Raw genomic sequence first — 13,176 nt, forward strand, 5'->3', positions numbered from 1 at the left:
TAGAATCTAAAATAACAATAATACATTTTAAAAGTCTAAAAAACAAGAAACCCCAATATATAAAAACATACATACAGTCATATCATACACAAAAAACTACATAGGCAGGGGGAGATGTTTCAGTTCCTCCACGCTTGATGACAGAGGTGGGTTTTAAGGAGTTTACGAAAGGCAAGGAGGGTGGGGGCAGTTCTAATCTCTGGAGGGAGCTGATTCCAGAGGGTCGGAGCCACCACAGAGAAGGCTCTTCCCCTGGGTCCCGCCAAACGACATTGTTTAGTTGATGGGACCCGGAGGAGACCAACTCTGTGGGACCTAACCGGTCGCTGGGATTCGTGTGGCAGAAGGCGGTCTCGTAGGTACCTGGTCTGGTGCCATGAAGGGCTTTATAGGTGATGACCAACACTTTGAATTGTGACCAGAAACTGATCGGCAACCAATGCAGACTGCGGAGTGTTGGAATAACATGGGCATATTTGGGAAAGCCCATGATTGCTCTCGCAGCTGCATTCTGCATGATCTGAAGTTTCCAAACACTCTTCTTTACTGTTCATCAGACAAGGAGTCTACTGTCATGTAGGTCAGTAATAGTTTATCTAAAGCTATGATTGCTGAATTTTGTATCAATAGCTATAGCACTTATGTACTGCTTCACACTGTTTTACAGCCCTCTCTAAATGATTTACAAAGTCGTCATATTGCCCTGAACAATCTGGGTTCTCATTTTACTGGCCTCCGAAGGAAGGAAGGCTGAGTCAACCTTGAGCCAATGAAGATTGAACTCCTGGGAGTCAGCTGAATTAGTCTGAAATACTGCATTTTAACCACTGTGCCACCATGGCTCTATAAGTCTGTAAGTCTGAATGTTCTTTCCCTTCCTTCCCTTTAATTGATAATTAAAGAAAGGCTTATCTAAGACATATACTCATTTATCATTATCATTATCATTATCATTATCATCATTATTATTTAGATTTATATGGTTGATCTGGTGGATGATCTCTGGCAGGCCCTGGACAAGGGCTTGTCCTCTTGTCCTGCTGTTTCTTGACCTCTCAGCAGCTTTGGATACCATCAACCATGGTATCCTTCTGGAGGGTTTGGGATTGGGAGGCACTGTTCTGCAGTGGTTCTCCTTCTACCTTTCCGGTTGATCACAGCTGGTTTTAGTGGGGGGTCAGAAGTCGACCTCTAGGTCGCTCCCTTGTGGGGTGCCTCAGGGGGTCAGTCCTCTCCCCCCTGTTATTCAATATCTACATGAAACCGCTGGGTGAGATCAGCCAAGGGCATGGGGTGAGGTATCATCAGTACGCTCATGATACCCAGTTGTACATCTCCACCCCATGTCCAGTCAGCAAAGCAGTGGAAGTGATGTGCCGGTGCCTGGAGGCTGTTAGGGTCTGGATGGGTGTCAACAGGTTGAAACTCATCACTGACAAGACGGAGTGGCTGTGGATTTTGCCTCCGAAGGACAATTCCATCTGTCTGTCCATTAGCCTGGCGGGGGAATTATTGACCCCCTTGGAGAGGGTTTGCAACTTGGGCATCCTCCTCTATCCACAGCTAACATTGGAACACCATCTTTCAGCTGTGGTGAGAAGGGCGTTTGCACAGGTTCGCCAGTTGCACCAGTTGCGACCCTATCTGGACAGGGAGTCATTGCTCACAGTCGCTCATGCCCTCATCACCTCGAGGTTTAACTACTGTAACACTCTCTACATGGGGCTACCTCTGAAGAGTGTTCAGAAACTTCAGATCATGCAGAATACGGCCACAAGAGCTATCATAGGGTTACCTAGATTTGCCCACATCTCTCCAACACTCCGCGGCCTGCATTGGCTGCCAATTAGTTTCCGGTCACAATTCAAAGTGTTGCTAATGACCTATAAAGTCCTACATGGCATCGGACCAGAATACCTCCGGAACCATCTTCTGCCACATGAATCCCAGCGACCGATTAGGTCCCACAGAGTTGGCCTTCTCTGGGTCCCGTCGACTAAAAAATGTTGGCTGGCGGGCCCCAGGGTAGAGCCTTCTCTGTGGCAGCCCTGGCCCTTTGGAATCAACTCCCCCCAGAGATTAGAACTGCCCCCACCCTCCTTGCCTTTTGTAAGTTGCTAAAGACCCACCTATGTTGCCAAGCATGGGGGAACTAAGATACCCCCAGGTATATATAGTTAATGCATGGAATGATTATGTTGTATGGTTTTAAAAGTGGGGTTTTAGATGTTTTTAATATTAAATTTGTTATATTGTATCTCTTCTTCGGAGAGGGGCGGCATACAAATCTAAGTAATAAAATATTTGTTGTGAGCCGCTCCGAGTCCACGGAAAGGAGGGGGGCATACAAATCTTAATAATAATAATAATAATAATAATAATAATAATAATTATTATTATTATTATTATTATTATTATTATTATTATTATAAATAATTATAATTTATTATTATTATTATTATTATTATTATTATTATTATTATTATTATTATTATTATTATTATTATTATTATCTTGTGAGCTGCCACGAGTCTCTTCGGAAAAGAGTGGCATATTATAATAATAATAATAATAATAATAATAATAATAATAATAATAATAATAATTATTATTATTATTATTATTATTATTATTATTATTATTATTATTATTATTATTATTATTATTATTATATGCCGCTCTTTTCCGAAGAGGCTCGTGGCAGCTCACAAGATACAATATAAAACAATGTGTATACAAAATCTAAATAATTTAAAAAACAAGCCAAAAATCCTACTATATTAAAAACAGTCAACCAAGTCTCTTTTATCTTATTGTTGTTATCTTGGTTGCAGTTGTTGTTCTTGTTCTTCCAGGCCATACTCTGCCAATTCTATGTACTTTGGTTGACATCACTACATTCTTCTATGACTTCTTCTTTTTGAATTAAAATCCATACTTGTCATGCATGGTCAAAAATGACTTTGAGAAGTCAACTGGTCACAAAAAAAGGCAAAGATGGAAATGATAAGAATCATTTCCATCTTTAGATTCCCAGAATACTCCTGTACCATGCCAGTTAAATTATGGTTGTTTTTTCTTGACAGACCATATTGTAGTCTAAATTTTAATCTCTGTTGGAATGTCTGCACTATCCACATGGAACCCAGAGAATTAAGATATTGATTAAAGCTCATCTTTAGAAAAGAAAAAGGAATTTGGCAATTTTTCAACCACGGCTTTTCCCAAAGACATTTTAATTTCCAAATGGAACGTGCCTGATAATACAGGATATCTCTAGAATAAATGGAGTTATACTTTTTGTTTTAATATTAGATGACTGGGGGGAGGCATATGCATGCACAAAATGTATTCTGACAGCTAAAGTTTAATGCATATATTGCAGATGTTTAAATTGGAGAGAGAGAGAGAGAGAGAGAGAGAGAGAGAGAGAGAACAACTTTAAAAGATAAAATTGTAAATGTTCTGAGTTTCACCAAATAAACCTTGAAGGCTCCCTGGAACCTGGGAAAACTGGGGCTAATAGCCACAGGTAGTCTATTCATTTTTTGTAGAATGTCAGTTTTCCATTTTAATTTATTTCCATTTTTTTTAAAAAAATCCATTTTTAAAACATAGTTTCATTTTGAAACCTGATTAACACTAAATGATGATTGTTCAGCTACAGTAAGTACATAATCTGCAATTATGAGTACCACATTTGGAACCTAGTATCATATAATTCGATATGTGGTGACTCTCTAGATCAGTGTTTCCCAACCGGTGTGCCGCGGCACACTGGTGTGCCGCGAGACATGGTCAGGTGTGCCGCGAAGAAATAAGTTCAGCTTCTGGTCTCGCAACTTTTTGCGAAGAGAAAAAAGTTGTGAGACCGGAAGCTGAGCTTGCTTCTTTGTGCCTTCCAAGTTTTCCAGCAGCTGCGGCGCCCCGCCCGGCTGGAGCTTCCCTGTCAGCAGGTGAGCTTTGGGGCTTGGTGGGAGGGCAGCGGCAGCGGGAGGGCGGCGTGCAGCGGGAGGGTGATGGTGGCGGCAGCGGCAGCGGGCAGGAGCCATACCGTGGGGCGGTGGCAGGGTGGTCCCTCTCTCTCTCCTCCTCTCTTGCTTTCTCTTTCTCTCCCCCCTCTCCCTCTCTCTTTCTCCCAGGAGCCGTGGGGCGACGTCAGGGTGATCAGCTGTGAGGCGGAGCTCCGGAACAGAGGAACAGAGGCACTGACGGTGGCGGCTGGAAATGCTGGAATTGCGTGGCTGGCACTTGCCTGCTGGCTGGACCAGGACGGAGGCTCAAGCCCCACGTCCATGCCCAGCGCAACGCCAGAAATGCACGGCATCTAGCCACCGCCGTCTGTGCCTCCGTTCTGGAGCTCACAGCTGATCACCCTGCCGTCGCCCCACGGCTACTGGGAGAAAGAGAGAGGGAGAGAGGGGGGAGAGAAAGAGAAAGCAAGAGAGGGACAGAGAGAAAGAGAGACGAAGAGAGGGGGGAGAGAAAGAGAGAGAAAGATATAGCAAGAGAGGGAGAGAGAGAAAGAGAGGGAGAGAGGGGGGAGAGAAAGAGAGAGAAAGAGATAGCAAGAGAGGTAGAGAGAGGAAGAGAGGGGGGATAGAAAGAGAGAGATAGCAAGAGAGGGAGAGAGAGAAGGAGAGAGGGGGAGAGGGGGAGAGAAAGAGATAGCAAGAGAGGGAGAGAGAGAGAGGGAGAGAGGGGGGAGAGAGAGAAATAGATAGCAACAGAGGGAGAGAGAGAAAGAGAGAGGGAGAGAGGGGGGAGAGAAAGAAGGAGAGAGGGGGGAGAGAAAGAGAGAAAGCAAAAGAGAGAGAGAGAAAGAGAGATAGCAAGAGAGAGGGAGAGAGAGGGGGAGAGAAAGAGAGAAAGCAAAAGAGAGAGAGAGAAAGAGAGATAGCAAGAAAGAGAAAGAGAGAGGGGAAGAGAGAAAGAGAGAAAGACAGCAAGAGAGAGAAAGCAAGAGAGAGAGAGAAAGAGGGGGGAAGGAGAGTGAGGGAAAGACAGAGAGAGGGAAGGAGGGCAAAAAGAGAGGAAGGAAGGGAGAAACAAAGAGAGATGGAGAGAGAGGGGAAAGAAAGAGGAGGGAAGGGAGAGAGAGAGAGAAAGAGGGAGAGAGAAAAATAGAGCGAAAGGGAGGAAGAGAGATATTTTTTGTCCAAACTTTTTTTTACACACACACCCCCGCCCCCGCTCAATGTTCCCCAGGATTTTGTAAATGTGAATAATGTGCCGCGGCTCAAAAAAGGTTGGGAAACACTGCTCTAGATAGTGGTCCATGTGGGATAGGATTAAAATGTGGTCATTGTGTGGAGGAATATAGTTAAGTTTCCTCTTTTACTGAATTAATATTTCCTCCTGTTATGTTCCACATTGTTTCTTCTTTTATTCCAATTTTTTTTTTACTGCTCAATACAGAATATTAGTTGTTGCTTTGCAATAACTTTGCTGCAGAGAGAACTCAATTTGTAGACAGTCTCTCAATTGATGTATTTCTCAAGTTGCTCTGCCAATTGGAATGGGATAATTTGGACCAGATTGTTGCTTTCTGGAACAGAGAGGAATGCATTCAAACTCTGGATCAAGCTTCAGTTTTAATATGTTCCCTTTGGATTATATCGGTAGGGCCAGTTGTGGCATGACAGTTGTAACAAAAACAAGAGGGAAAGTCCACAGTTGTGGAAAATACAATGGGGAAAATGGAGGAAAGAATAATGTTGGAATCAATATGCCTTCAGATACAGTGATCCGTGCAAATAAATCATGTTCAAACCATCATCAGTCATTAGAAATCACAACATTTTAAAAGTTTGATAAGCTAAACTTGTATAACTGAAGGACACATAAACCTTAGTTGTTAATGACATCTTGTTAATGACATTATTATGCAGTTTTTCACACTTATCAACAATGTGATTTATCTAAAGGAAAAGAATTTTAAGTTTCTTTATACAATGCCTACAATTTCTTATGATCCGCTTCACTGTTTCAGAAATGATTGGATCATTTCTGAAGCTCCAGTTGGGTTCTTTAAGTGGACCAACTGTTCTCAAATTCTAATATATATTCCATCTAGCAAAGACCAATCCATTTTTAAAAATTGCTAAGATTTACCATATGCATACTCCCCAGTAGAAGAAGTGTAATAGAACAACATCTTTATATCAGAAAGAAAAGAACTGTATTGGCATGAAAGTCATTGCCAATAATCAATAGTGGGTGGTGTTTTTTTTACTAATGTCAGAGAGGAGAAGGTTTGGTTGTTCAATGATACCGTTCCGTAATATCTTGTTTGGCATCATGTTTCATTTTTTCCCCTATCATTTGTCTGTCTCTTAGAAGTGAGATAATGAAGTATGACAGTATTTTGGGCAGAGATAATACCAGACTGTGAGCTGCCTTTTTTGCAAGCAAATAAGCAGTAAAGATGTCCAGATTCCTATCCAGAAATTTATCTCTCTGTTTCTCTCTCTCTCTCTCTCTCTCTGTTTCTCTCTCTCTCTCAATCTATCTATCTATCTATCTATCTATCTATCTATCTATCTATCTATCTATCTATCTATCTATCTATCAAGATTTATTTGCCGCCCAGCTCCCAAAGGATTCTGGGTGGCTTACAACCTAAAACCAAAACACATAGTGTAACATTAAGACCCTTCAATTTAAAACAATTTAAAACCAACAATTAAAAACAATTAAAACAGTTTTAAAAAGCATGTGTGCCACTAATGGCCGAATCCCAATGGTATACCATCAGATCAATGGTCCCAGGCCTGCTGGAAAAGCCGGGTCTTTATGGCTTTCCAGAAAGCCAGTAGGGTGGGGGTAGTCTGGATCTCAGAAGGCAGCTGGTTCCAAAGAGTCAGAGCAGCTGTAGAGAAGGCCATCCCGTGTGGGCCTGCCAGCCAGCACTGTTTAGCTGATGGGAACTGGTCTACGGAGAGGGGCAGCATACAAATCCAATAAATGAATGAATGAATGAATGAATGAATGAATGAATGAATGAATAAACAAACAAACAAGCAAACAAACAAACAAACAAACAAACAAACAAATAAATAAATAAATAAATAAAGGCCAACCTTGTGGGTCCTTACTGGTCACTGGGAGCTATGCAGTAGAAGGCAGTCTTGAAGATAATCTGGACCTAAGCCATGTAGAATTTTAAAGATAATGACCAATGCCTTGAATTGCAACCAGAGACAAATTGGGAGCCAGTGCAGTCGGTGGAGAATTGATGTGATGTGGGTGTATCTAGGTGCACTTACAACAGCTCACACGGCTGCATTCTGGACCAGCTGTAGTCTCCAAACATTCTTCAGGGGTAGCCCCATGTAGAGTGCATTGCAATAATATAACCATGAGGTGATAAGGGCATGGCCAAAACCAGCCAAGAGGGGCACAGGTCCAATAAACAAGTGGAGGAGCTCGTCACTCCCATAGCTTTATCCACATCCTCAAGAGTCACAGGATCAAATTCATCCTGCACAACAGGACTGAGACCTACCTCTGTCATCTTGGTCAGAATTGCCCAATCAGAGTCCAGGCCCATCCAAATGTGGGTGACCAGAAACTGAACAAATTCCTCAGCTCTAACTTGCAAGGTTTCCTCCATTGCCTCCACATTGAGAAAGGAATGGGTCACCCTGACAAGGGGTGGGTGTGAAGCCATGGACACAATATCTGCAGAAAAATGCAAACATTTTGCTGCCTGTACCACCACTAGGTAAGTCCTAAGAAAGGCTCTTAGCAGTGTTTGGTCAGATTCAGAGTTACTGGCTCTCTAGTGCTGCTCTAGACATCTCTTCTGGTGTTTCATCTCCCAGAGTTACTTGGTGAACCAAGAAGCTCTCCTGGAACCACTGCCACGGAAAAGTTGCAAAGGCGCAATCTAGTCTAATCTGGACTAATGCCCCTTATTCCTGGTAACTACCCAGGACTCAGATGGATTTTGAACAAGGGAGTCCAGTATTTCCCCAAGCTCCCCCTGGAACCATTTAGGGTCAATTAGGCACCTTGGGCAGAACCACTTAATCAACTCTGTCTCCCTGTGTTGGAGGAGTGGTGCCTTAAAGTCCAACCTCGGCATAAATTGAACTGACTGTGATAAGGGTGAAACATCTATACCCTTTAATTCCAGATCATATCTCCACTGCCCGAGGAGAAACACTGTGTCCCCACCCCATGAGTCAGACCCTGAACTACATGGGGCAGGTCTATGGTTGTCATGGAAGCCATGAACTCCTGAGCCATGTCCAAGGATTCACCAAGCAAAGGCAAGTTGAAGACCCGAAGCACCATCCGGCTACTACCTCTAGCAGCACAGGCAGGGTTGTTTCAACACAGCTGGGAGGCAGGTACATTAACAACAAACCCAACAGAGCCCCTAAGTCCAACCTCAAGTGTTCTGTCGAGCTCTCTGGTAGAATCCTCCCAAAAATGCACAGATACAATTTCAGATACACACACATTTGAAAATTCAAAACAATGTTCTTTATAACAAAAATGTAAATAAACGAAGTACTCTTTTTGTATAGCGAAGAGCACTTGTCTCCACTTGTCCCATATCAGTTCTGTGATATTTAGCTTGCAGCTGTGAGGCAATTCACTGTCCTTCTTCTTTCACAAAGTGAAACACACTTTGCTCTGGTTTAGTTTCAAAGCGGGGAAAAATCAGCACACAAAGGTCAAAGTCAGCAAAGCAGACACGAAACACAATGATCAGATAATCCTCCACAATGGCCAAACCCACAGGCTGCTATTTATAGCAGCTTCACTAATTACCACAACCACAGGTGGCCTCATTTTCTTTGATAATAATCTCTCAGTTGTTGCTGCCTATGCATCGCTCTCCACATGCGTGGCTGTGTCATTAACTCTTGTTCCGAATCCAAGGAGGAGCTAGATAATTGATCTCCTTCTGAGTTGTCTGCCACACTCTCCTCCCTGTCACTCATGTCTTCTTGGTCAGAGGAGCCTTCATCATCAGATTCCACCGGGGGGGGGGGCAAAACAGGCCTGCAGCATGTGGATGTCTCCCCCACATCCACAGTCCTTGGGGCAGGAGCTGGGCCAGAGCTAACCACAACATCAAGAGGAGAGACTCATACTCAACAAACTCTGGGGCAGGGATCCTGCGAGGACTAACAATCTTCTGCACAATAGTTGCTACTCCTTTACTCCTTCCCTGGAGTTGCAGCTGGTGCAGTACCTGAAACCTGTCTTGGCACATTTCCAAGAGGGGAACATCCCCCTCATGGGCCAGTCAGGTCTTGGTTATACATTTCAGGTGAGCCCCTTCCTCTAAGAGTAAATCTCGGACAAGAGAAGCCTTGTTAATAACAGACCTGGCACAGCAGCAGTCTGAGGCCAGGGCCCTGACGTCCCATGTCACCAGCTCAACGAGACGAATCCAATGGACCAGAATCAGAGGGGCCAGAACAAGGATTGCTCTAAGACAGTGAGTTCACGTTTCCTGAGAGTGGCCTATCCCCAGCTCCCATCATATCTACCTCTCCCAGTCATAACTGTAATACTCTGGCTCTCCAAAATCCCAGAGATCCCCTCCCACACCCCATCTGCCTCCCTCCTGCCTGGCAGGCAAGATATCCCAGCCAGGGTAAGTAAATTGTTACTTGGACTTTCGAAGCATAATGATAACACAACAGTAGTTATTGGGACTATATGAAGATTTTTTTAAAATTCTTGGTTCATTTCATTATATTTTTATCCAGTTTGCATAATTTATATTGATTTCTGGACCCCAGTGTTCCTTACCTTATTAGCTCTGAGCTACCGTGTACAAGAGGTCAGGCCACACTGTTCAATGTTATTGCATTAAGCTACCTTCTTACCAATTATTTCCACATTCACCTCCTGGACATAGTTAAAATAATAGTTTTGGAATTATACAGCACAGATATGCTACTCAATTCATAATTACACCAATTTTTATTTTAAAAAACAAAAACAAAATAATTATGTCAGAATAAATGAACTTGATTTGGTCTTTAAGAGCAAAACATGCCAAGATACATTCAGATGCAGATGGATTTGAAGCTGATTTTATTGTGTCTGATAATCTGGTCCATTACTGATTCTATGTAAATGACAGACTCACAGAGAGTCCATTTTGTTGAGAGCTGGCCTAGCAATAGAAGACTATGTGTTCATAATAATAATAATAATAATAATAATAATAATTATTATTATTATTATTATTATTATTATTATTATTATTATTATTATTATTATTATTTATTGGATTTGTATGCCGCCCCTCTCCGCAGACTCGGGGCGGCTAACAACAATAATAAACACCACATGTACAATCCAATCATAAAAAACAACTTAAAAACCCTATTATAAAACCAAACATACACACAAACATACCATGCATAACTTGTAATGGCCTAGGGGGAAGAGCTATCTCAACTCCCCCATGCCTGGCAGTATAAATGAGTCTTGAGTAGTTTACAAAAGACAGGGAGGGTGGGGGCAGTTCTAATCTCCGGGGAGAGTTGGTTCCAGAGGGCCGGGGCCGCCACAGAGAAGGCTCTTCTCCTGGGGCCCGCCAAATGACATTGTTTAGTCGACGGGACCTGGAGAAGGCCAACTCTGTGGGACCTTATCGGTCTCTGGGATTCATGCGGTAGCAGGCGGTTCTGGAGGTAATCTGGTCCATTGCCATGTAGGGCTTTAAAGGTCATGACCAACACTTTGAATTGTGACCGGAAACTGATCGGCAGCCAATGCAAGCCACGGAGTATTGAAGAAACGTGGGTGAATCTCTGAAGCCCCACGATGGCTGCCTTAGGCATGAATGTTGGTTAGTTGATTTTGGATCAATTACTCTTTCTTAGCCCAACCCACTTTAAAAAGGTTATTATTGTGAGGGAAAGGAGGAGGAGGAAAGAATGTTATGTATGTTATGTATGTTCGTTGACTTCAGTTACCATATTTTTCAAACTATAAGATGCACCGGAGTATAAGATGCACCTAGATTTCGAAGAGGAAAACAAGGAAAAAATCCGACCTCTGCACTTCCAGTTTTTGCCTTCTAAAGCCAACAGGAACACTCTGCAGGCCTCCCAAACCCTCTGTGCATCCTGCAATTACAAAATACCCACCAATTTTTGTGAAAAACAGGCCCATTTTTGGCCTCCCAAACACCCATGCACCCCACTTTTGCCCTCCCAAGCCATTAGGAGCACTCTGCAGGTATCTCAAATCCTCTGCATGTCCTGCTTGGCCAAAAACGGAGTGTTGGGGGTTTCAGGAGCCCAAAACCAGGGCTGTATTTGGTCTATGAGATGCACAGACATTTCCACCACTTTTTTGAGGGGGAAAAATGTGCCTTGTTGTTAGAAAAATACAGTACTTATAAAGTAACTCATAGAATCTAATGGATAAATAAAATAAAGTTACAGTGATTCTCTAGAGCTCCAACAAGGATCATTTGAAAGTTTTGCAGAAATTCCTCATTGGAAGGGGACACAATCTGAAGTCAGTTGGGGGAAAGATTAAAAGCAACATGAGAAAATATTATTTTACTGAAAGAGTAGTAGATCCTTGGAACAAACTTCCAGCAGTAGATAAATCCACAGTAACTGAATTTAAACATGCATGGGATAAACATATATCCATCCTAAGATAAAATACAGAAAATAGTATAAGGGCAGACTAGATGGACCATGAGGTCTTTTTCTGCCGTCAGTCTTCTATGTTTCTATTGTAAAAATAAGATCAGGATTTTTACACACAAAGGATGAACCATGCTGGATCTTCTTCCTCCTCTTCTTCCTCTTCCTCTTCCCCTCCTCCTCCTCCTCTGCCAGAAATTCAATAGTTCTGGGTAACAATTCATCGAACCCATAAATTATAATCAACTCAAATAAAAGATGAAGAAAAAAATGGCAAGCATGACAGACCAGATGGAGTAAAACAAGAGATTGCACTCTCTCTTGCCAAAGGCCTAAGTGAGGAGCCAGATTTCCATGGCTCTTTTAGATAATTGTAGAGTGGGGCCATCCAGATCTCAGGGGAACCTTATTCCCCTGAGGGCAGGCACTGTGGTTGCGGAGGTGCGTTTTTGGGTCCCAATAGATAACATTGTTTAATTGAATGAACATTAGTACTCCAATCCAGAAGAAAATATAGGTCAATATCTAATTTCACATAGTGGCTAATTGGATACTTATGGCAAGCTTATTCCCAGAGCCCAGAAACAACACATTTGCCTTAGTGTTTTACACAGCAACGTACGCTGAGATTCACATTGATTCAAACTCCAATTCCTTACATTTTATAAATTCATCTAGCTACTTTTTAAATGTTGTTCTTGATTTCATTATTTCATAATTTATTTACTATTATATTATTTGAGGTATATTTGTATATTTTGATTTTTACACTGTTCAGCTTTCCTTCCATTTCTGTTCAGCCTGGCTCCATCTTTGGATGTCACTGATTTCAGCTTTACTGCTTCCAAAATTAGGCAAAAGTTGACATTTCCTGTTTGTTATTTACTCACTTGCTGAAACATAACTATTGACTGATGGACAGGAAAAGATTCTGTTGCTGTGTAGATATTGCCAAAGAGATTTATGCAGTACAGTTTCAATTTTAGAGTTTTAATCTTACTAATATTATATTCTTTAGTTTTAATTCATTCTCTAGATGTTTTTACTTTAGTTTTAAATAATATATTATACTAAGTTTTAGGCTTATAATTTGTGTATTAATAATATCTAGCTGCAATATTTTATACTAATAGGTAGTGTTGGGCGAAACAAACTTGCAAAGTTTGGGCTCGTGCTGAACTTTGCAGTGTTCGGCATGCTGAACCTGAACCAGAACTTTTTTAAAAGTTTGGGTAAAGTTCGGGTTCAGGTTCGGCGTTCGGCTGAACACCGTGAAACGCTGTTGCCCAGGAGGAGAGTGGGGAATCCCATTGTGGGATGTCTCACCTTTTGCTTGCGGCGCTGCAAGCAAAAAGAGGTGGGAAATCCCACAAGGGGATTCTGGGGGTGGGGCTTTGATGTCATGGAGACTCCTTCCTGGACAGCTGAAATGGGGTGGAAGGAGTCTCCGTGACATCAAAGTCCCACCCCTGGAATCCCCTTGTGGGATTTCCCACCTCTTTTTGCTTCCCAGGCAGCTGCGTTTCGCGGTGTT

This window comes from Erythrolamprus reginae, chromosome 4 (genome assembly GCF_031021105.1).
Source record: "Erythrolamprus reginae isolate rEryReg1 chromosome 4, rEryReg1.hap1, whole genome shotgun sequence".
NCBI lineage: Eukaryota > Metazoa > Chordata > Lepidosauria > Squamata > Dipsadidae > Erythrolamprus > Erythrolamprus reginae.